Source organism: Neoarius graeffei, chromosome 15 (assembly GCF_027579695.1).
Source record: "Neoarius graeffei isolate fNeoGra1 chromosome 15, fNeoGra1.pri, whole genome shotgun sequence".
NCBI classification, from domain to species: domain Eukaryota; kingdom Metazoa; phylum Chordata; class Actinopteri; order Siluriformes; family Ariidae; genus Neoarius; species Neoarius graeffei.
The window spans coordinates 48,875,235-48,899,163 of record NC_083583.1 but is presented as its reverse complement, the minus strand read 5'-3'; the positions used below and the strand labels follow the sequence as shown (position 1 = coordinate 48,899,163).

General features: G+C 42.2%; 1 protein-coding gene across 5 annotated transcripts in view; it reads right to left on the bottom strand.

The window, feature by feature from the left end:
- Positions 1-23,929, bottom strand: part of nlgn1 (neuroligin 1) — a 476,122-nt gene that overhangs the window by 230,743 nt on the left and 221,450 nt on the right. The gene's annotated exons all lie outside the window — the stretch shown is intronic.

Genomic DNA, 23,929 nt, shown 5'->3' with positions numbered 1-23,929 from the left:
GTCGAACTTTCCAGTTACCTTTGGGTTGACTCGACGTCTGGTGGCCGGGGTTTGGGTTCGCCCAAGGGGGCCCGCGGTTTGGGGCTTCACCCCCTTCTAGGCCTAAGGACTGATCTTCCTGCTCATATAGGCTGAGGACTCTGGGATCGTCCTCGTGGCGGTCTGTGGGTCGGACGAACGTCTCCCACGTTAGTTGTGCGGTGCGACGCATTTCTCTCATAGTATGGGGGCGCTGGCGACACGCGAGTGTTACTTGGTTACGGATGCACGGGTGAAGGTTATGGAGGAAGAGGGACTTGAAGTTGCGATCTTCCTCTAGCCCGGGCTCGCTTCTGCCCTGAAAGTACGCTGCACGGAGCCGACGGTAGTACTCGCGAGGGTGTTCGCTTCGTTTCTGTCTGATCAGAATGGCACCCATCGTCGCAGCAGTCTCGTCCTCGTACAACGAGTATTCCTCTTTCAAGTACTTGCGTATCTTCTTGTAGTTGTCGAGGACTGACTGCGGTAAGGTCTCAACGAATGCTCGTACGCCACTACCTAAAGTTTTCCAGACTAGTCTGGCCTTTTCATGCGACGTAGCCTCTGGCAGGTCCAGGAGGCTACGCTCGATTTCCCGGAAATAATCATTAACGCTTCAGTGTCTATGATTTTCCGGCTCAAAACGCTCTATGTCTTTCGCAAGGACGTCGATTTGGCGGATCCTAGTTTTGCGTTCTGCGACGAGGCGTTTTGATTTTGACCCGTAGGGGTCCTCGCTGTCTTCGCTATTTGAGCTGCTCTCATATCGCCTATGTCTGCGTTTCGGCTTGTAGGCGGCCTCTCCGTCAGAGGAGTCCGAGGGTACGTAGCGCGGCGTTTTCTGCGGGCTAGAGGCTGCAGCGATATTGAAGCGCGAGGGGGTGTAGTGGGGAGTAAAGTAAAAACTCCCAGCGCCACGAGGTGGCGATCGCGCGACTTTCACGCGAGTTGAGCTTGAGTGCGGTGTCTGATCTACCGTTCTAAGCTCAGGTTCTTCCTCCTCCAGAGCGGAACTCTGTTCTTGGGAGGGTTTGGCCGATCCCTCATCTGAGCGACGTGCTTGCGTCACTTCTTCTCTGAGGTATTCTATTTCGCGCTTTAGTTCATCTTGTGTGGCTCTCAGGCCCACGAGGCTACTCTCCGCGCTTTCTGCTCTCCTTTGAGCTTCGGCCAGTTGTCGTTTTAGTGTTCTTTTCTCTTGTTCGAGGGTCATACACACATGTTCCATTTCCTTATAGTAGATCATGAACAATTTGGGTAGCCCTTCTGGGAGAGTCATAGTACGCTCCTTAAGTTCCCTAACGGCTATGTGTATTTCATCAAAGCGAGCCTTTTGGTCCAGATCACAGAAGTAATTTCTCCTATCCTCCGGGACTTGGCCTAAATCACCTACAACGTCGAAGAGAGAGAGGAGGGGCCCTTCTGACTCCCTTGATGGGGAACGCGACATTTTGTTCGAAATGTATTAATTAACTTAAAGGAAATTAATACTAGGTGTTGATTAGGTTAGAATTTAATTTAATCCAAGTTGCTAAATAATTGATGTGGTTTCTTAGCTACTTTGTTTTCACTAATGTTTCACTTGTATTAATTAGCTCAATTAATAATATTAGTTAACAATAATGATTATTATTGATATTAATTAAGTACTTGGATTAGATATTACTCTAAGGTACTAATCAATTAAACCAGTTTATCAGCTAACTGTGGTTGGCAGCTGAATTTCAGTTCTGTGATTAACACACTGTTAATGATTCACCATTAAAGTCATCTGTGTTATACCTTGGCAGTTGATTTTGGGTATACAGCAGTTTACAAGTTATTGTTGAGAAATTCACAAGGTCATTAAACTATTCCTCACACGGGGCACCACTTTAATGTAGGTTGAATTGGGATTAATTAAATTATAAATTATGTAATAATTGATAATTAAATTAATCAATTTATAAATAAAGATCAGTCTCATAAAATCTTAAATTATTAATCTTAATACTCACCATGAATGGTTACATTCAAGATTAATGGTAGCTCTGTATTAGAGGGGAAACCCAGTTGTGTACAAAAGCTAAATTCTGAAGGAAAAAGGAGTTCTAAATAGTTGACCTTGTGAATAAACAACAGGAACAAGTAAAATGCAATTCAATTTTATTAGCTTTTATTTGTCTACTACTCACTAATAATAATAAACTCAAAATACATTCAATGTCAGCAAAGGTAATAAACAAGACAAAACAATGGAACAATTACACCTGGACTATAAATTTGAGGGAAAGAGAGAGAGAAAGAGATAGAAGGAAAAAAAAAAAAGAAAAGAATCCCTTGTGTGTGCGTGTGTGTGAGGCTAGGGCAAGCCGATGCGTGTGTGTGTGTGTGTGTGTGTGACCTAGCTTGTCGTTAGCTAAAACAAAGGAATGTTAGCTAAAACAAAGGAATGTTAGCTAAATAGAACAAAGGATTATCTCTGTGGCTAATGTGTGCTTTGTGTAGGTATCTGTGGGCAGATGCTAATGACTAGCCACTCTGGCAATGCTTAAACAAAATGGCGGTCAGTGCCTAGGTGTCGTATCACAGGTAACTCAATGAGGAAGGTATCAAAATGGCGTCGGAAAAATGGCGCCTGCAGGCCTAGTCGAGAACACAAGCCTACCAGCTAGCGTATCACCCTGAGGTAGCTAGCAATAAGTTGCTAAGGAGAATCTGACCACGCTACAACTGGATCCAAACACTGCACTTAACAACAATTTCCAACAGACTATCTAGGCAAAGAACTCAACGCGAGAGAGAGAGAGAGAGAGAAAGAGTGTGAGAGAGTGTGTATATGTGTTGGATGGAGAGAACTAGGCCTTGTAGCGGTCTAGCCTCGGAGCTTAAAATAACAAACTTGTCGCTGCGCTGCTAATCAGATAGGGAAGCTAGCAATGGAGTTAAGGAAAGATATCATGCAAGATACCCTGTCTAACAAGTTCAAAGAAAAAAAACAGAACCAAAACAAACAATAAAAACAAACAAACAAACAATAAAAACAAACAAACACCTTCCGTGTCTGAGCGGGTATGCTAAATAGCTCAAAGCTTAAACATGACCCTAACAACCATCTGAATAAGCTACAAATTAAAAATTTGCCCAAGTGCCTACTCAATGCGATGGAAGTTCTTTCTCCGATGTCCGCGCTGAGGGTCGCAGTCCGAGGAGAGGAGGTTAGCGGCGCGTTGCGTCCAACCGCGGCTAACGAAGCAGGGAGATGAAGGCCTAGCTGGCCCACGGTGCTTCAGGAGAAACCTCCGGTGATGCGTCGACGAGGAAAAGGCTGAGAGGAGCGAAGCTGTCCGCAAATGCCTCTTAGCGTGGAAAACTACTTAACTGTAGTTAAACTTTGCAAAGGTTTAGAATCAAAACCACTATATCGCTGAAACTTAGCGGGTCGTTCAAAAGTTCGGCCGAAACTAATTTGAACAGGCTGTTCTCAGACAATAGCGGTTAGTCTCAACACTGTAGGCGAGCGTGCCTACAGTCCGTCCGACCACTCCAGTAGTCAGAACATGAGAGAGCGAATCGAGGCGCTCTCGATACAGTTAAAGCAGTTCCACTTCATGTCACATCCGGGTGGAACGCGCAAGGAATTGTGGGATCGTTATAGGGGGCGCTGGCGAGTTACCAACATATATAATGTGTGTGTGTGTGTGTGAATTAAATGCTAAAAATTAGCATGATATTCCAGGTTAAACACAAAGGGTGTTTTGTTTAAATGGGTCATTTAAAAAAAAAAAAAAAGAGAGCAGCCACAATTGTAACTCTGATCTAAATTGACTAACTTTGTTGGATTTATATACACGCACATCGCTTCTTTGTGTCCAATAAAATGTGTATAAATAAATAAATATAGACAAATTCATAGCTTTCAGTTTGTGCATGCTACTTCTCTTCTAGCCATTAAGAACAGTGATAGGTGCCAAAACTGAGACAGAAAAGACATGCTAATTTCCACACGGCTGCAAGAAGCACAATCGAAACAAAGCTCATTCAGATGGAAGTGATTATTCCGGCAGCTTCATAAGAGAGGACTCACACATACGCATTAGAGGCTTCAACGTAGACGCTTCTCATTCACTTTGAACGGAGTGACGTCATGCGTTGCTGAACTGCATTGTGGTTCCACTGCTTGTGGTAGAAATTGAGAAAAGTTCAATCTTTCTAGCCAATCAAATCGTGTTTATGCAAATATCCTGACAGAGTGGGGTGTGTCAAGAGTGAAACTGTGATGGGTTGTTGTCACTATGACCCATCGTGGCAGCAAAACACATCCCCAAGAGTCAGACACGCCCACTGTCGAGCGTTAATGCAATACATACATGTCAGTCTCCCTAAATGTGCATGCTTAAGGTGCAGACCCTGTCTGCCCATCTCATCTCATCTCATTATCTCTAGCCGCTTTATCCTTCTACAGGGTCGCAGGCAAGCTGGAGCCTATCCCAGCTGACTACGGGCGAAAGGCGGGGTACACCCTGGACAAGTCGCCAGGTCATCACAGGGCTGACACATAGACACAGACAACCATTCACACTCACACCTACGGTCAATTTAGAGTCACCAGTTAACCTAACCTGCATGTCTTTGGACTGTGGGGGAAACCGGAGCACCCGGAGGAAACCCACGCGGACACGGGGAGAACATGCAAACTCCACACAGAAAGGCCCTCGCCGGCCCCGGGGCTCGAACCCAGGACCTTCTTGCTGTGAGGTGACAGCGCTAACCACTACACCACCGTGCTGCCCCTGTCTGCCCATGTTTACTTGATTTTGCTAGATAAATATAGCCAAACCAGAATTAAATCATTGACACAACCCGAGAGCCAGTATTGACCTCAATCTACAGTATATGAAGTCTCATGCTCCAACATGCATACTAATCTATGATCAATAATTTTCTTCATACGTACAATTAAGATCTGCATTTATCCCATTTGACTGAAGTATTGAGCCAGTAATCTATCCCTGAGCCAGGTGGTGGCTCTATTCTACCTTTCATCTTTGGGGTTAAATTTCCCACCAGGACATCAACCACGGAAGGGTAATTTGCATACCTGGTGGAAAAGCCTTGCGACATTTGGACTGATTAAGTTGAAGCTTACTTGGCATAAAAAAACCCTCTACCTTTTAATTAAATACCCAAACTGCAGCCGGGAAGCAATGAAGGGCAAATGCGGGCTTACAGGAGATAATTACAATTGCTCAGCGATGTCTGGTTGATTAGAAGCAAGAGCATGAAAAAACAATGTTTTCACTCAAGCCCTTGTGGTCCTGCGTGATTGCTGAGGGAGTCTTATAGAAACGGATTTCACTGCTTGCCTAAGTCTGAGCCACGTTCTTAACTTAAATACACAGGACTTCCCTTCAGTGTCTTTCTTTTTGCTTTTGACTGAGACAGTGTGCTTCAAGGAGAATAGAGGATAAGGAAATGCATCTTTGCACAATATTCACCCTTGTTCATGAAGCCATAATCAATAAATTAAGATGAAGCGACAAGCAGAACATAACGAAGTTACATGGCAAGGCCAACGATGAAATCAATATGAACGGCAATGAGCAGAAGGACGAGGAGGAAGAGCTTTCATGAAAACATCAACAACATGAGTGCTATTGATTTCTAATTATGCTTCAAAAAAAAATGCTGGATGGTCCTTGTACATTTGCATGTTTTGTAATTATAGCAGATACACCGGGCTTGACTAACTGTGCTAATTATTTTGGCATATTTATATTTAGTGTTATTGGAATTGAATACTTGTACTCTTAAAAATGTCCTTTTACTCATTACATTTAAAAAAATAAAATATTTAGACCTTCAAATCTTTTTTAGCAATAAATAATCCAGTCCTGTATCATTTCAATATCATTCTGAGACAAATCCCAAGGAATAATATTGACATTCTGAAACTATCATCGAGTCCTTGCGTGCAAACAGATGAGGCACAGTAAGAATCTGCCCTGACGAAATATATCATCTCCTGCGCTGTCGGTTAGTGTTAACATCCACACCCATCTTACACCTTACTCAGAGTGAACTGAAGGTTTGTGAGGACTCTGAGTGGATCAGGCTGCGAGGGAATCGAAAACATGCTAATTGTGCTTTACCGTACATACTACTCAGGAGATGATAGTGAAGTGGCACTCAGTTTCCACACTCAAGAAAAAAAAAAGAAAATCACCCTCTCAGCTGAATGAAGCGATACCTTCTTTAAATGCTCATGGATTTTTTTTTCCAGTCCAGAAGTATTACACTTCGATTTTATTTAATTTTATTTTCTAACCACTGTAGTGTGTATTTTAGCCACTGAACCAGTGAGATGCTCAATAACATCAATAATACGTGTCAGTGGCAAACCGTTACTATTAGAGCTGGGACTTGGGCTCAGCCAAAACTTAGCCAGACACCAAAAAACACCAGGGCAAAGGATTTTGCAAGGGATTAGCAGCAGGCTGCCAGGTCACTCCGTTGTGTGTAGCTGTCAATGTTGATTTTAAAAGTAAGTAAATTCCACAGGGAAATTAATACTTAAGTCTGAGTGAAAAAATACTGTAGCGAGTGTGTGTGTAAGAAGAGTCTGGAGACAGAAATCTTAGTTTCTCGGTCGTTATCCTGTGCTACTTGCCAGTTACTTACAGTACTTGCTAGCACTGGCTTGATGGCTTCATTAGCATTTGCTAACACTACTGATGAACGCTACACTGGCTGGAAGGTGATTTCACTGCTGCGCTGACGGCGCCGACTCGCGGTTAAGCTCACGGTGGCCTTTGAGAAGTTCGAGGGCGATACATTTTTGGTCCCTCCCACTATAAATCAAAATCTGACTGGTGAATTCATCTGTCATTTCCTATATAAAAACACACTGCCATGGCCTTCTGTTCCAGCAATGACATCCTAACCAATGAGTGAGCCGGCTCTATCTCTTCTCAGCCTAGAGACAACAAACAAAAAATATCTCACTGGATAACTCAATTTTAATATTTTCAGGGCAGTAACCCTTTCATTTCTGAAGCACATTTGATAGAAAATGAGGCCAAATTAAAATTGGAAGAGCATAATTATAATAAAATTATGAAAGAATGAAAGCAATTAAAGAATGAAAGAAACTGAATATAACATCTGAAATGCTGATATGCTTGGGCCTTCTCTGAAGGCCTGCAGTGTCTAGCAAAAGTACCCCTGGTGTTTGTCCTGTTTTGTCGCATTACAATCTGGAATTAAAACGATTTTTGGAGGGTTAGCACCATTTGTTTTACACAACATGCCTACCACTTTAAAAGGGGCAAATTGGTGTTTTATTGTGACACAAACAATAATTAAGATGAAAGAACAGAAATCTGGAGTGTGCATAGGTATTCACCCCTCCCCCCCCCCAAAGTCAATACTTTGTAGAGCCACCTTTTGCTGCAATGACAGCTGCATGTCTCTTGGGGTATGTCTCTATTAGCTTAGCACATCTGGCCATTGGGATTTTTTCCCATTCCTCAAGGCAAAACTGCTCCAACTCCTTCAAGTTAGATGGGTTGTGTTGGTGTACAGCAATCTTCAAATTATGCCACAGATTCTTAATTGGATTGAGGTCTGGGCTTTGATTAGGCCATTCCAAGACATTTAAATGTTTCCCTTTAAACCACTCCAGTGTAGCTTTAGCAGTATGTTTAGGGTCATTGTCCTGCTGGAACGTGAACCTTCGTCCCAGTCTCAAACCTCTGGCTGACTCAAACAGGTTTTCCTCCAGAATTGCCCTGTATTTAGTGCCATCCATCTTTCCTTCAGTCCTGACCAGCTTTCCTTTCCCTGCAGATGAAAAATATCCCCACAGCATGATGCTGCCACCACCAAGCTTCACTGTAGGAATGGTGTTCTCAGGGTGTTGGGTTTGCGCCACACATGACATTTCCCATGATGGCCAAAAATATCACTTTTATTCTCATTTGACCAGAGAATCTTCTTCCATGTGTTTGGGGAGTCTGCCACATGCTGTTGGACAAACTTCAAACATGTTTTCTTCAGCAATGACTTTTTTTCTGGCAACTCTTCCATAAAGCCTTGCTTTGTGGAGTGTACGGCTTAAAGCGGTCCTATGGACAGATACTCCCATCTCCGCTGTGGATCTTTGCAGTTCCTTCAGTGTTATCTTTGGTGTCTTTGTTGCATCTTTGATTAAATGTCCTCCTTGCCCGGTCTGTGCGTTTTGGTGGACGGCCTTCTCTTGTCAGGTTTGTAGTGGTGCCATATTCTTTCCATTTAGCTATAATGGATTTAATGGTGCTCCCTGAGATATTCAAAGTTTGGGATATTTTTTATAACCCAACCCTGATCTATACTTCTCCACAACTTTGTCTCTGACCTGTTTGGAGTGCTCCTTGGTTTTCATGTTGCTTGCTTAGTCATGTTGCAGAGTCAGGGTCCTTCCAGAACAGGCTGATTTATACAGACATCATGTGACAGATCATGTGACACTTTGATTGCACACAGGTGGATCTTAATCAACTAATTATGACTCATGAAGTTAATTGGTTGGACCAGCTCTTATTTGGGGGTTTCATACGAAAGGGGGTGAATACCTATGCACACTCCAGATTTGTGTTTTTTCATCTTATTGTTTGTGTCACAGTAAAACAATTTGCATCTTTAAAGTGGTAGGCATGTTGTGTAAATCAAATGGCGCTAACCCCAAAAAAATCCATTTTAATTCCAGCTTGCAACCCAACAAAACAGGACAAACACCAAGGGGGATGAATATTTTTGCAAGGCACTGTAGAAGGCCCTGATGGTTCCCTCTGCCATGTGTAACGTTTAACATCATTTAGCTCCTATCTTTAATAATCACCTTTTAAATTCTAAATTCCTTTTGCTTCAAAGATCATTTACACACAAACCCGTCTCACAAAATGCCTATACTGACTATGACAGCTCTTTAATGAAATAATTCACTCTTCGAGGAATCTTTCTTTTTAAAGGAAATAACTTCTATCCTGTAATTATTATTGATTTGAAATGCTGTGCTGTACTAATGTGTTGGTGAACGCTAATAAAGAAGCCATTAACATCATTTTACAAGCAGGAATGAATAACTGAAACAATACCTTGAAATGGGATTTTTATTAGTCCTGTTTCAAACTTTGTAGCTGTGAACATGCCACAGTGAAATGGCCATGAAACTTGACAACAAATGGTGTTTGTTAACAGTAAAGAAGTTTTCAGAAAAGCACTTTGTTCAGGATAATTGGGCATAAAAAAGGAAGGCGATGGGCATATATTTATTTTTTGTGAATTTCCCCTGGATTAATAAAGTGATTTTTTTCTATCCTATCTATCCATCTACATGATATACTACACTTACTGACCAGCTTAATAGGCAAACCTCTACCCCTCTTTATTCATGAAAGTACTCAGTCAATCCTATGGCAGCAACACATTGCATAAAATCATGCAGATACAGGTCAAGAGCTTCAGTTAATGTTCACATCAAACATCAGAATGGAGAAAATATGATCTCAGTAACTCATGTGGAGAAGGGTTGGTTTGAGAATTTTTGAAACTGCTGATCTCCTGGGAGAACTCCTACTGATCTACTTCAAGATCTCCTCAGAGTTTACACAGAATAGTGTGAAAAACAAAAAAACATCCTGTGGACAGCAGGTCTGTGAGTGGTCATGAGAAGAAAATGGCCAGACTGGTTCAAGCTGACCTGACAAGGCATCTACAATATCTCAAATCGTCACTCTTTACAACCATAGTGAGCAGAAAAGCATCTCAGAACACAAAACATGTGGAACCTCGAGTTAAATAAGCTACAACACCCGAAGAACATATCAGGTTCCACTCCTGTCAGCTAAGAACAGCCAAATAAATGAGGTGCTACAGTGGCCATAGATTAGTGATGATGAATATCTGTATTTTGCACATTTATTTTACTGATTTATGTATTTTTGTTTTTAACAGCGTCGCCTAAAAAAAGCACTAAAGCGGTAAATGTAATGAATTTATCGACATTTACTGTACCTGCCCTAATAAAATAGGTGTAGTGGTTAGCGCTGTCGCCTCACAGCAAGAAGGTTCCGGGTTCGAACCTCACGGCTGATGGAGGCCTTTCTCCGTTCGTTTCCTCCCACAGTTCAAAAGTATGCAGATTAGGTAAAAATACCCAGTCAATGGGTATACTTAGTGCAAGTCCCAAGTCTGGAGACATGTGTCAGGAAGGGCATCTGGTGTAAAAATCTGTCAAATCAAATGTGCAGATCATGATGATGATCTGCAGTGGTGACCCCTAACAGGAGCAGCAGGAAGAATAAAAGAGCCTAAACCAGTGGTGTTCTGAATATGTTGTTGTTTTAACTATGGAAAAAACAGCTAGTTGACTTATTATTATTATTATTATCTCATCTCATCTCATTATCTCTAGCCGCTTTATCCTTCTACAGGGTCGCAGGCAAGCTGGAGCCTATCCCAGCTGACTACGGGCGAAAGGCGGGGTACACCCTGGACAAGTCGCCAGGTCATCACAGGGCTGACACATAGACACAGACAACCATTCACACTCACATTCACACCTACGGTCAATTTAGAGTCACCAGTTAACCTAACCTGCATGTCTTTGGACTGTGGGGGAAACCGGAGCACCCGGAGGAAACCCACGCGGACACGGGGAGAACATGCAAACTCCACACAGAAAGGCCCCCGCCGGCCCCGGGGCTCGAACCCAGGACCTTCTTGCTGTGAGGCGACAGCGCTAACCACTACACCACCGTGCCGCCCTATTATTATTATTATTATTATTATTATTATTATTGGTCTACACGGCATGGTGGTGCAATAACTGTTAGCACTGTCACCTAAGCAGAAAAAGGTTCTGGGTTTGAACCTCACAGCCAGCTGGAGCCTCTCTGTACAGTATGTGTGTGGGTTTCCTCTGGGTGCGCTGGTTTCCTCCCACAGCCCAAAGACATGCAAATTAGGTCAACTGGCTACTCTAAATTCTTGGGTTTCACGTGATGTCACATCAGCCTCATTAGTTATTCAAAACTTTAGCTGGTGGTCTACCAAAGCTCAGTTGACAAAGCATTTGTACGGAGAAGGTGCATTGCTTGCATGAAAAATGCCTTACGCTTGCACTGTTTTGGGTTGTTCGAATCGATCAAACCATGAAACTGAAAAAAAAGTTTCTTCAGGGCTCCCCATGAACTCATAAAAAATGGGTGAATGAACACAGGATTTCACAAAAATACACTGGGAAAGGTGGCTTTTGAACCTCTCACTGAAATCGAAGGGAGCCGAGTCGAAGCATGCTGGAGTTTGCAGTGATCACTTCTTGAAAGGTTTGTCTCTCCCTCTCAGCTATGTCCTTAGTGTTTTTCAAGTACTTTTCTTACTATGTGTCATTATTTATGGTGCTTTTTTTAGGTCATGAAGCGCTAAAGTCCCCAGCTGTTTCTTTGTTCACTCCTCACTCGATGGCCGCCATACTGAAAACAATACATGTCTCACTTTCTTTAACAGGGTGTCCTAGTGGTCTTTTCATCGAGTCTTTCAGCAAGTGCACGCGATCAAAACAATCACGAATAATAAAGTCCATATGCATGAAGGTCATGACAAAATTCTTACCCAGCTATACAGTTACAATGCGCCATGATCACTTCTCCATCTTGTTTAACTAAGATCCAGGTCTTTAAAGGGGTTTCTGATGATCTTTGTGAATGATTTAGCTGAGAGATAAGAGCCAACACAAGTGAGAATCAAGCCAACTGTTGTTTGTTGACACTTCAACTTGTCGCGCTTCGTTGTAAAGACGTGACCGAAAAGGTTAAAAAAAAAAAAATCCATACTTACTGTACATGGGCAAAAAAAATACAGGATTTATTCGGCAGCAACTTGATCGCGAGGTCCTTTACCCAGCCACATACAAAAAAGTTGTAAGCCTCCATACTCTTCCACGCTTTCATCTGTTTTGCGGTGTAGAAGGACGTCTGCAACTCCAGATAGTTCGAGATGTCGGAGAACTCGACTGAAGGGTAGTTTTCGAGATCATATGATAAATCCTTCTTTCCCAGACTGTAGGGGTCGATTCCATAGCAATCTTCTGAATATATCTAAAGCAAGCAGTGGCTTCTAGATTATGAGCATACTCCCATAAGTTATCGCTAGTTGTTTGCACTACGGCAGCCATTTTGGTTTGCTTGACCACCAGCAGTTTTACCGGAAGTGAAATCGTGAAGACAAGTCACGTGACTGAAACCCAAGAATTGCCCATCAATGTGAATGTGAATGGTTACTCATCTCTGTATTAGTCCTGCGATAAACTGGCGAGCTGCCTAGGCTGTATCCTACCTCTTACCCGAAATCAACCAGGATTGGCTCCAGGATCCCCCACAACCCACAGTTGATAAGTGGAATAGATAATGGATGAATGGTCTACTAGTAATTATTAAAAGTAACGCAACCCCTCATATATACTGTTGAGAAGCAGTGGCGTGCACAGATAGACACGAGGTGGTGCTCAAGCACCTGCCCCTCTGCCCTCTGTCCGAAAAAGTGCCCTTTTGAATTTTTTTTTTTTTACAGTTTACTGAGGCCAATGTCGACATGATCTTTTAGAAAAGCCGCGGCATTAAAAGCGTGTGAAAATAATGTCCCGATGTGTGCCCCCTCCGCACACACACCAGACCTCTGTCTCTCTTGCTCTGTCACGTGAACAAGCGTGCAGTGCATTCAATGTGAGGTTGAAGCAGCATAGCGTCCTGGAAGCCACGGCCTTGTCGTCGCGCAGACAACACATCGGGCAGTCACTCAGCTCTTCCCCTGCCCCACCAGCCAGGTAACACATGAATCGAGTGAAAATGTATTGTTTGCCCTCTAAGCCCAAGCTGTAATTATTTTGTCGTGAAGTAGCCCGTCGCATACAGAAACAACTGCACATGGCAGCCTTTGCCAGCTTATTTGCTCCCTTTCCATATGGAGAAACAAACTGAACAACATTTTAAATGTAGCCTAAACCATTGAGGCAACCCCACTCTCCATCAATTCCGACCTGTTTTTATAACATGATTAAGAATATCATGTTATGCTAGTATGCACGCCGTTATGCAAATAAAGGAGAGCTCCGTTGAGCACACTGAGTGTGTATATTTCGTTACAAATTTTAAGATGATCTCACGGAAATCTGTGAATAAACACAGCCTTGAGACTCAAGTCAGTGACGGGAAGATCAGACTTTCAGACTTCATCAGACTTTTTAAAGATGGAACTACAGAAAAATACCCAAAACTTTGATATGATTATGAACACAAGAGGAGGGTTAAATCTCAGACTTTTATAATAAGGTGTTCCACATGAGCAAAAAAGTGCCCTTTTTTCCCCCAGAGCACTTGCCCCCCAAAATGTCTGTGCACACCACTGTTGAGAAGTGTAAAAAATAGCTTGAAAACTTGTATCTGCTTATATTTTAATAAGGGTGAAAGCTTTATGGAACAGATACAAGTCACTGTAGGTGGACTGATGCATGCTGCCATTATGACCAAGGACTACTATAAGCACTCTTGCTTAAAGAGTATCTTGGCATCCACTGGCAAGCGAGTCACACTTAATGCAGTGAGGAACATTTCAGAGCATGGCCTAATATCATAATCCAGACATAAAATGAACTCTCATTACAGCCTCTCTCTGCCTACCATATCCGATTCAACTCGGTATATTACACAGGGGTGCTAGTAAGAGGAATAAAGTATCCAGCAGAATTTCATATGGATTTCACTCTACTCCCAGAGTCGGAATTTAATCGCATGTCTCGTCTGGAAAAAAACTGCCCTCTCCACTTTGTGGGGGAAAAAAGAAAAATGTCATGGCATCTATATTCTCCACACATGACAATAACGTTCCCTCACAATGCCTGGCTAAGTTGCATCAGGGAAAATAATTCCTCCTTTTACACCGTCAGAAGATGGGGGATTTGTTGCCAAAGCTGCAGACAGATACCGCTGGAGTCTCTGTAGCTATTCCTCATGCTGCCTTGCTGAGCTTTTATACAAATCGTCCCCCGGTGACTAGTAGTAGAAGACACCTTTGCTGGAGTGCCTTTGGCAAGAGAAATTCACCACTCAAGGAGAAAGACTATTAGTGCCTATTACCCTGAAAGGTCTCTTCCCAGGGCTTTTGGCGAAAGATGGATGGTGCATCATAGAATTTTGTCATCTGTCACAGGGAATTGATATCAATGTGTCAGGCACAAGAGGTTACATGACAGGAAAGCAAAACATTGTAGGTATTGATCTTAGCGGAATGTGGACAGTGCATGTCGGTTTAGAGTTTACAAGAAGCTACAAATAGTTTTGTCAAAAATGAACTGCAGTGCAGCAATCGCTGCAGAGGATAAAAACGGCACATCCTTTGAAAAAAAAATACAAAAAGAGCTTTTCCAAAGCCAGTTTCCATTTCAGCGGAGCTCGTCCATCACATGCCTGTTGCCTGACTCAGCATTGCACCTGACACACACCCTTTTATGTTGCAGACGATGAGACCAACCAGGTTATGTGGGTGACCTGGTTACTAACTGATTGCCTGCGGACACTACCCCCAGGCCTGGCTCCAGTGGTGGACCTTGGTAACCCTGCTCCAGGCCAGGTATGCAAAGTCTTGTGTGTACTTTTCTCAGAGGTCATTAGGATTGCTCTTTTTCTGACTTCTTCCCTTGAATCTGTTCTACTGGTTCACCCAAGTACACAAGCCCCTTGACCATGGTAAGGTCTCATGAAGGGGCAGACACAAATATGTAATCTATATTCAGAAGGCCTTGCTGCCTGACAGAATGGTGCTTGATAAAGAATGTCCAGCTCAGAGTTAGCCAACATTTGTTGCAAAGTTTGCTCTGTAGCCCTAGAGGGGGGAACTGTATTTTTAGCAAGTGTCCACTGCAGCTGGGTAAGAATATGAAGTTAGGGGTCAGACCCACAGAGCTTCGTGTGGCTTCGTGACATACACCTAGACCATCACTCCTGAAAACACACAGCCATATGGTCTTATTACTGATTTCTCCTAGACTGACTACCTACAGGGACTGTGGTCAGAACATAGCCATGACTTTGCCAAAAGGGAAAAGGAGGAAAGGAACAGAAAAGGGAGGGTGAGTGGCTGAGCCATGGAGGAAAATGAGACCAAATACTTATTCATTCACTTGTTCAGTCTCCCTCATCATGCATACAGTACATGAGCACATCATTTGAGAAGGATTAACTCATTCACAGTTAACGGCTATGTGTCTTGGCAGGTTGGAAGTGATTTGGTGGTATCAGGTGTGATGCTCCTGGTCACTGCAAACATCCCATGAGCCAAGAGCAGGTTTATTAAACAAGATCAGCCTCTGGCCTCTCAGTCCAACCTCCCGTGCTAACGAGGAAGCACTATCACCTCATTGAGAACGCTCGGGGTTTCAAGACAAATTAGTGGAGATTACATTGGATTCAGATCTAAATCTTCATTATCTTTTTTAAAAAAAAAGGTCACTCATTCAAAATATCAACGAGAAAGCCAGTATTGTGAATTAGCACATGGAATCACCTTGACTTGCTGGCTGTGACAGCTTTTGCCCCCCCCAAGCTCACTGAATACAATGAAGAAACCAAAGACGTGAAAACTTGGTTCATTCTTAGTGTACTTATCAATATCTTTCTGAAGCTCATCGTTTGCGATAACAGCAGCAGGAACAAATGCGCAAGCAGAGCTAACCCCTCCCCAACCCTCCGCCCTTCAACAATAAAAATACATCAATGCAAAGTTCCATTTTGAACATCCAAATCCAACTATCTGCTGTTAATGAATATCTTCAGGTAGATCATTTTTAAGTTTTATGGAAACAAGCCCAACAGCATCACCAGTGGTCTTGAGAAAAATACATAGAATGTAATGAAGAAGCAAGGCTCAGACTGATTTCTTTCTAGCCCAGACTCTAGATTAATGCAGCTCATCAGTGACAGTCAGTAATGAATGTGAGTTTTATGGATTATTAACACCATCATCCTTTTTCCTTCCCAGAATGCTTTTGGAGGAGAAATTAATAGTAGATAGACTGAGGACACACTATCCAATCAAAGAAAAAAAATGACACAAAAAGGACAGATGACAGAACTGTATGTTCTGAGCAAGTTCAGCGGAATCACTGCATGTAACAAGCCACAAAATTTGAAATCACAACTATATATATATGCGTGTTATACTTTGCTTCACATTACTGAACAATGTCCAATTTATATCCATGCACTAGACATGTATAAGGCATAACCAAGATGCTAAAGTGTAATCAAATCTATCTGTTGCTCTCTATTACTATGTATATCAGAATAATAAGGTATAAAAACCAGTGATGACAGTCATGATATCTTTAATTTCACATGCAGCATGTACGGTATCTTAAGGGCTTGTGCAGCAGAATGGTACAGCATGGATGGGAGATACTGGAGTGAATGATATATATTCTCTCATAAAGAGCTTTCTTTCTTCTTTAACATCAATGCTGTAAACAGTAAATGAACTGAATGGGGGAAAAAAAAAAGGTTATACTCATTACAGTAACATTGACTGACGAATCCTGTACATCCAAAGCATGCAAAAGAAGCCTGGAGGAGTCAATAAGCCTGATCTCTCAGTAAATCAGAGCAGGGTTAAGCTGGTTTCTGAATTCATTTTGACGTCATTTTGGGGTAAAGTGCACAGTTTCAAGGGTTATTGTCAAAGAAAGGGGGACTAATGAAAAAGGAAGTAAATAAGCAGAAATAAAACCAATGGACGTCATGAAAGAATGAAGAAAAAAAAAAAGCATTACCTGGAAACAGAGACAATCAATCTGACACCAAATTCCAGGAGCTCACCAGCTCCACTGTACTTTTAAGACCTGTGTTTTTATAGTTCATCATAAATATCGTCTCGGCTCGTGAATTTCGATTGACCTCCAGGCGCATTGCAGTCAATGTCTTCCATTGCAGGGCCACTGGAGCTGTTAAAGCAAGCCCAATCTGCCTCTCTCTCCTACCTGTGCTCAACTAGGAAGGAGGCTCCCCTATGGCAAAAATCGTAAAGGAAATGAATATCATTTCTCCTTTATTTTTACTGCTCCACCTGTTGAAGAAAGATGTACAGTAACAAACCCCAAAGTTGCGAAGGGCAAGCAGGTGGAAAACAATGAATGGCTATACGCCATACCTTTTTTTTTTTTTTTGGAAGCTCTTCCTCCTAAGGCAAAAGATGCACTGGCAAAAGCAGATGAAAGGAAGACAAGTGCAATGAAGGACACAATAACAGTCTCAGTATTTACTGCTCCTTCCAATCACCCAATATAGGACTTTAAACCCTGTGCTGGTTATTGCAATGTTCTTGTTATTGAGCATATGTCCTCTAGAGATTCCTGTTTTAAAGTCAGGCACAGCAGAAACAATAACCAGTCATGGTTTTTTTTATTATTTTCCTCAATTTTATATCAATTCTATCTATTTATAACAGTTCTTTTCTGATATTATGGTAAAATAAAATGTTAAAACTCAACAACAATGGGTTTTTTTTCAGTGTTTTGTTATTCAGTGTCTAATCATATTTCCTCCTGTCTAAAGGCTTGAGTTCTGCCCCATTTCCGACCATCACATCGTATTATATATTTCCGGAAAGATTATTTTTCCCTAACAGAATAGGGTTAGCATTACCATGTACACAGCATGTCAGGTATGCCACACCATGGATGTTTCCCCTAAACCACACCGAGGAGCATAAAATGCATGCAATCAGAATGGAATTTTTATGTTTGTTTGTTTGCTTCATTAATTTTTCTTTGTTCTTGTTATACGCATTCTTGTTTAGGTTATTAGAAATTATTGTGGGGTATATTTTGCACAACAAAATTAAATAAAAAAAAATTTAGAGGTCTTTTCTTGATTAAACAGTAATGTATAGTGTCATAGATATATACTGATCTGTAAAAGCCCCCCCCCCCCCCCCCCTTCCCTGGACTGTGTCTTCACAGTAAAATAAAAATAAAAATAAATTTCTAACATGCAAAGGTTAGATAAAAAATAACAATAATAAACTATTATTTGCTGAAGGTGAGGTGAAGATCAGTGAATAATAACCGATGTGAAGTCAAGGTACGAACTGTTTTAGTATAAATACACAATTGATTATTTAAAAAGATCGTCTTAAAAATCGTTTATTTCAAACTTCAAATGCGGCATGCAAATGTAATCTGTGCAGACTTGCGTCACTTCTTTCCACCGACTCACATAAACTACTTTGTTTTGAAACGGATAAAATAATTAGGCTACGTTCACACTGCAGGCTGAAGTGACTCAAATCCGATCTTTTCGCCCATATGTGACCTGTATCCGATCTTTTATTGACAATATGAACGACACAGATCCGATTTTTTCAAATCCGACCCAGGCCGTTTGGATATGTGGTCCTAATTCCGATTCCTATCCGCTCTTTTCATATGCGACTTCAGTCTGAACCGCCAGGTCGCATTCATCCGACTTACACGTCATCAACAAGCCACAAACGTCACTATTCTGCGCTGAAGTAGGCGGCGGGTCTCTCAAAAAAGTTACAACAACATGGCGCATAATCACGGGAGCAGATAGAGGGGGGGACTCGTCCCACCCAGATTTAAATTCACCTCGTTCGGTCCCCCCCACTTATAGGGAGGAAAAAACGTCTATGCTGTCTTTCTTTGCATAAGGCAAACCTCACGGAAAAATCAAAAGACTAATTACCATTCGGTTTATTGAGGTGCACGGCAGTGTATACATAGTTGCAACAACTCACATAAAACAAAACAAAGACTGATATTCGGTTGGTTGAGCTGCACAGACTGCACAGGTTGCGAGCTTGAGCTTGGTTGCTATGGTAACCCACAAGAAGTTTGACAGGCATATCGGGGTTGGGGTTGGTTTGCTGGCAGCTTTGTCCCCCCAGTTCAAAAAACGTATCTGCGCCCCTGCGCATGACATCAATGCGAGGGACGCTTCGGGCTGTGAAGGTTCTGAATCTTCTCAATGGAAGGACGCAGAGGTTAGGGAGCTGATTTCCATTTGGGGGGATGCAGCTATTCAAGCTAGATTGGATGAGTCATACCGCAACCGGGCGGTTTTACTTCCGTAAACACTGGCCATGCTCACTGCGTGTGACGTCGTCGTATCCTGCAGTGCGCATGCGGAACACTTTTAGGTCGCTTTTCGTTCATACTGAGGATCACATACAAGTCGCATATATTTGTTAATGTGAACGACCTCACAAAAAAATCGGGTTTCACAAAAAAATCGGAATTGAGCATTAAGCCTTGCAGTGTGAACGTAGCGCATATCACAATTCCACCTTACCTTTGAACAGTTTTAGACCAAACTTCATAGCATCTTTAGTGCTTTTAGGAACAGCATTTTCTTTCATCATTTGTAATCCTTCCTCACTTACAGTAATGAAGCAGTCGGCCGCCATTTTGCCGAGTCGCTTGAGGTGATTATCGACAAACAGTCTGAATTTCTCGACCAATCAGCGCGTGATTTCCTATACTCACCTTCATATTTATACTAACAATGAATAAATAATTAAGCAAAGTGTATAAGGCTTTGTGAACACATTGTAGTGTGTTATGAATAGAATCATAGTTTACTATAGATATGGCATTCATAGAACATGTACCAGAAGTAGTTGCAAGAATGTCAATAATCAGTTAATCCTAATGCAAATCTATTCGCATGTAGTATTTTACCAACAGAGAGATAACGTGATATAGCCACACTGGAGAATGTGTCTTCCAAGTTAGGACTTCACAGTAACGTACCACCATAACGCCAATCCTTATAGTCCAAAATGGAGCCGGACAGCATCCTTCATTGAAATCGAATTCAGTATTTGATGTACGGTACTTGTGGTCATGACGTGTATAGTAAAGATGCTATCGTTATGTCGATTCTTTGTTCAACAAGCTCATACATGAACACAGGCATGGAGTTAACGCGATATCCAGTCTATTACCAGATGAGCAATGGGACCTCGAATTCTGTTTATAAACTTCAACATATACCATGCCGGCCATTTAGTCGCAGAGTCATGAAATGTTCCGTGTGGGTGGTTAAACTCTTGGAGCATTTGGCAAAACATGTTCACTCGCCGCCCACATCACCACACACATCAGTCTGGGAACCCTGCCTTCGCTTATGCCACTGACCTCTACAGCTGACTCTGCAATCTCTGCCAAGAAAAACATCATACACGGTCTATATTGTAAACAAATGGAAAAGCACAGGGGAAAAAGTGCTGTATTTGAGAGCAACAGACTCCCACGTAGATCTTTTAAATGCTGCAACCAGCTGCTTTAGGGCAAAAAATCTAAATCTAACTAAGGCTACCTTTTTTTTTTTTTGGTCTTTCTTCCTCTACACTGCTTTATTCAGCTTTTGGTCTTGTAGAAGGGCTTGTATGGAAATAACCTTAACGCTGAAAGTTAGATGAGAGTCAGCGTAATGGGGTTTTAGCATCACGTCATCTATACCGTACATAGAGTGAGGTTTGCACTGTGCCTGCGAAATAGACAGACAATTAAGTCTTCTGTGCTTAGTTGCTGTCGAGGAGGCCTGTAACTGAAAGGTTAACTGAAAGATCCTCCCAGAACCATCTAATGAATGAGCTGAGGTGGCTACGCTTCCCTCCCTTAACTCCCATATGTAATGTGGTTCATTTGTGGATGGCAGGAATGCACACACGCATGGGATATGAATGCGAAGGTCAGCGCTTACTGCAACCATCAAGCTCCTTTTGTATTCTATGAGCTTGTGCTTTCTGAAATTCTAATAAATCACTCCTTTGTCCAAATGCTCACATATTTTCCACAGAGACTCGGGAAATAGGGGTCTCCACAGGGCGGTGTGAACACCATGACTCTTAACAATGCAGCATAAAATAGACTTCTAATACAACCTGTTATATGTGGAATTTTCCACTGAGGACCATAACAATGCTGCTGAAGATGCAAGGAAATAATTCGACATCACTCAACCATTCTCATACACTGAACAGCGGGGGAAGAAAAAAAAAACCTTAAATCATTTGTGGAATTGGAAGTAGGTTGGTTTAAAGGTAGCCTGCTAGTATGTTGGACCTGCATGAACAAGCAGTACAATCTCACCTGGAAGGAAAAAAAAAAAGCACACTTACACATTCTAGTGCTGCTGCTGTTATCATAAACAGCCTCCTCTTTTTATTCCAGGACGCCTACATGCTTAGTATATCGACATCCTTTCGACACACGTGGTACCGCTCGTCTTTATATCAGACCAGCCCACCTTTATTGCATAAAATCTCAGAATTTTCACATCTGCTACGAGTTATCACTTAAACATCAACCAAAATACTGCAGATGAGTCATTTGACGTATGGATCTTGAACGATTGACAGTTACACAGATATTTGGAACTTTCCCAATATTAACTGATACCCCCTGCATGCCCCGCCCCCTCCCTCTCAGATCAAATGACTAATGTTTAATAATGCACTGCTCTCATCTCGACTCAATTTTACTGATTGAAAGATTCAGCCTTGATTTCTGTCTCGAGAAACAGAGAGTTCATTAAATGTGAATTACAATGTATTGCGTTTGACTGACAGTACATGAACGTTAGACAAATACTGTCTGGAGTTAGCATCAGTTAACTGTATTTATGAGGGACAATACTGAAAATATAGTCAGAAATAATAATAAGTTGAATTTATATAGCGCCTTTCTCATACCCAAGGTCACTTGACAATTAGGGAAAGGGGGGAAAAAAAAGTCCACCAAAAGATGGTCAGGATGTCATTCCAATGGCGTAGCTACCACAGTCCCACCAAAAGGCGCACAAAGGTAAAGCCCACACGGCCTGCACCGCGGCTGCAATGCCGCCAGGCAACATCGCTCGGAACGCTGCGCCAAGCACAAAAGCACCGCCGCACAGAGCGCTGGACAACCCTGATGTTAAAAGATCAACGAGCTCACTGCAGTCCATATCAAGGAACACAGGCATCACCCATGGCGAACCAAGGCCTGGAGGGAACCGACACCCAAAACTGGGTCCGGAGCTACACCACAACTGAACACTCAAACAAAAAACAAAACATCAAGCTACACAAACATGAAGAAAGAAAAATAAAAGGGAAAATAAAATAAAATTAAAAGCTCCGGTGAGAAGCGGCAGCCAGAATGCACACAGCATACTCTCAACTAGAAATGGACACGTGAGAAAGAGTCAAAAACTGCATTTTCTACTATCTACCTTTGGCCCTGACTGTGAGCTGGCCTAGTGGTTAGCGTTTCCACCTCTCAACCGGAAGATCGTGAGTTCTACTTGTGGTTGGGTCATACCAAAGAAAATCAGAAAAATTTTATCTACTGCCATCTGGCAAGACACAACGCAATATAGATGCAAGTAGGGAGTCAAACTCTTGCGGTTACCAGAGGACCGCCCTCCCCAGTAACCCTAGTTATGTAATAGGCAAGAGGCTGAGAGCTTTTGAAACAGAAATCGGCGCCACCCAATGCTTTTCAAACAACTGGTTCATACTGGGACGGGAGACTGCCTCGGAAGACCAGGTCCTGATGCGGGAGGGACTTTGACCTTCGGTCCTGGTCACACTACAGCTTGCGATGGATTTGCGAATACTTGATGAAAATTTGGTAGCATTGCCACCAATTGTGCAATGCACGGCGAATATTCTCAGAGTTTTGCAAGTTGTTTTTTGGTGTGTCTCCATCTCGTGAGTGGCCAAAACGTCATGAAAAATTTTAATGCATGCATTGAAATTTGGTAGCGAGGTTTTCATCAGCAAACTAAGTGGCGAATACTTGTAGATGGGTTTGGGAATATTTCTCGAAGCTCTGGGAAGCATTGCCACCAAATGCCTGATTTTCATCGATAACCCATCGCGAGCTGTAGTGTGACCATATCCTTAGACAAATGATGAATAAAATGGTGGACTATATTGAAAATATACTGCATGTTTTTACCCTCTCCCACCACCATCCTTTGGAAGGACTATGCATTATTCCTTTGTGGTTATCAGTGCTGTTATAATAAACCTGTAAAACAGTCATGATTTATAATCCAACTATCTGGCCTGGTTTTGCATCTGGTTCCTCTAAGTGTTGTCTCATGGAGTTTTTCCATCATCACTGTTGCCTTTGTCTCCTTCCTCAAGGATGTAAATCCAAATCTGAATCTCTGCAAAGCTACTTTGTGACAATGTCTATTGTTTAAAGCACTATACAAAAATAATATAATAAAATAAAGGATTCAATTGAACAAGCCTCATCCCCAATGATACACCTATTCCTGACCTCAGCTTCTCCATGCTAACATAACACATTTGACTAAAACTATACCGCCCCCTCTAGTGAACGTGTAAAAAAAATACAAATACATGAGCACTAACATTAGAGGTCTTTTCACCTGAACATTGCATCACCTGAGGCATTGCTGAAGCACGCACGGGGATTTTATGCACATGCTATTATATCTCGTGAGACGAGGAGTACTGAAAGCAAACTGGGATCCATGCAGGCAATCGTCGCACAGACTCAATGCCTCCACATTTTAAATCGGAAGCCAAACACACACTTGCTCAACTTGCCAGCTCAGCTGACAATGGAACAGATCACTTGCTGTGGGTTGCTGGGGTGCTGCTGTGAAACGGACAGACTCTATAATCCCACAACACTTGCATCAATATTAAAGCAACTGGCTGGAGGGGCAGAAAAGAGGTACAAACTGCTGATGCTGGATCCTCCTCCCTTAAATGTTAAGTAAACATTTATTTTTAGAAAGCTTTATCACGTAGACAATTCTACTTTAGGGCGGCATGGTGGTGTAGTGGTTAGCGCTGT